The sequence below is a fragment of the Anneissia japonica genome, unplaced genomic scaffold, assembly GCF_011630105.1.
Source record: "Anneissia japonica isolate Jap-2015-1 unplaced genomic scaffold, ASM1163010v1 scaffold1594_len1068242_cov183, whole genome shotgun sequence".
Lineage (NCBI taxonomy): Eukaryota > Metazoa > Echinodermata > Crinoidea > Comatulida > Comatulidae > Anneissia > Anneissia japonica.
This window is the reverse complement of record NW_022722535.1, coordinates 431,966-433,814: the sequence shown is the minus strand read 5'-3', so window position 1 is coordinate 433,814 and position 1,849 is coordinate 431,966.

The following is a 1,849-nucleotide window of genomic DNA, read 5'->3' as shown; positions in this document are numbered from 1 at the left end:
TAAAATAAAATAAAATAAAATCGGGTAACTACAGAAACGGATCGAAATGAAAAGTTATGCCTTAAAAAACGAGAACCCACTAATGATACCAAGATCCTTGTTTAAACCAGATACGTGTGTTTTGTATCTGATAATGAGTTTGAGTTCCATGAGTCTACGTTGGTGGAGGGAGGAGAAATTAGTGGATATGAGGGCACACCGTAGGTTGCTGAGAGAATGGTTGGGAGAGTTAAAGTGTTCTGCTACAGGAAAACTAACAGCCTCCCTAATTGCCTCAGCTTTTAGCCCTGTACCCTCAACATAGTTACAATCAATTTATAGGCAAACAATAAGATGTGTATAAGAGACAGGAATAACATATATACAACATTGTGAGCATCACAGTTAAGAGAGGGGAGACGAATAGTGCAGCCAGAATGAGGCATAGAAATAGAGCAATCGGTGGTGATAAATTTACAAATTTGACATCTAGGCTTGTAGCATTTATTACCAGCGGACCTACAGGATGAAAGTAAGCGAGATGAAGATATAATAGATTTGAGATTGGGCGGTTGGCGGTTGGCTACTACTGGGGGATCATTGAAAATAGTGTTTATGGAGGGATCGAGTTTGAGGGATTGAAATCCTTGTTTAAGTCTGTTAGCTATTTGGGAATTGCTGGGACTGTAATCAGTGACTAGGGGTATGCGTTCCGTGATGGGCTTATGATTGGGAGAGAGGAGAGAAGGTCTAGAAAACCTATTAGGTTTGCTTGAGGATGAATTCAAGAGGATAACCTTTATCCAGAAAGTAGGCCATGAGCTTGTTGACGTGGTCAAAGTAGTCATCATCGTTGATAAGTTTCTCCTCGAGGGAGAACAGTTTTCATCTCAAAACCCATGCATTATGTCAGATACATTGACGACATTTTTTTTATATGGAACCATGGCATTGATGCGCTTGAGCTTTTCAAAACTCATGCGAACACTTTCCATCCCACTATTAAATTCACGTTTGAACACTCTCAACACACTCTCCCGTTTCTCGATGTCTCTGTCAAGGTTACAGACGGGCAACTCTCGACTTCTTTGTACTGTAAGCCCACTGTTATCTTAACTATAACAGCTTTCATCTCCTTAAACTCGAACAATCATTGATATTCAGCCAATGTCTTCGCATCAGACGAATTTGTTCCAACGATGATGACTACTTTGACCACGTCAACAAGCTCATGGCCTACTTTCTGGATAAGGGTTATCCTCTTAAATTCATCCTCAAGCAAACCTCTAGAGCTAATAGGTTTTCTAGACCTTCTCTCCTCTCTCCCAATCCTAAGCCCATCACGGAACGCATACCCCTAGTCATTAATTACAGTCCCAGCAATTCCCAAATAGCTAACAGACTTAAACAAGGATTTCAATCCCTCAAACTCGATCCCTCCATAAACACTATTTTCAATGATTCCCCCAGTAGTAGCCAACCGCCAACTGCCCAATCTCAAATCTATTCTATCTTCATCTCGCTTACTTTCATCCTGTAGGTCCGCTGGTAATACCAAATGCCACAAGCCTAGATGTCAAATTTGTAAATTTATCACCACCGATTGCTCTATTTCTATATGCCTCATTCTGGCTGCACTATTCGTCTCCCCTCTCTTAACTGTGATGCTCACAATGTTGTATATATGTTATTCTGCAATATTTGTGATGATGGTCATTATTTTGGCGAAACTGTTGTTGATTTTAGGTCCAGATTTAATAACCACAAATCTTCTATCCGACACAATCGCATAGGTTTTCCTGTAGCAGAACACTTTAACTCTCCCAACCATTCTCTCAGCAACCTACGGTGTGCCCTCATATACACATCT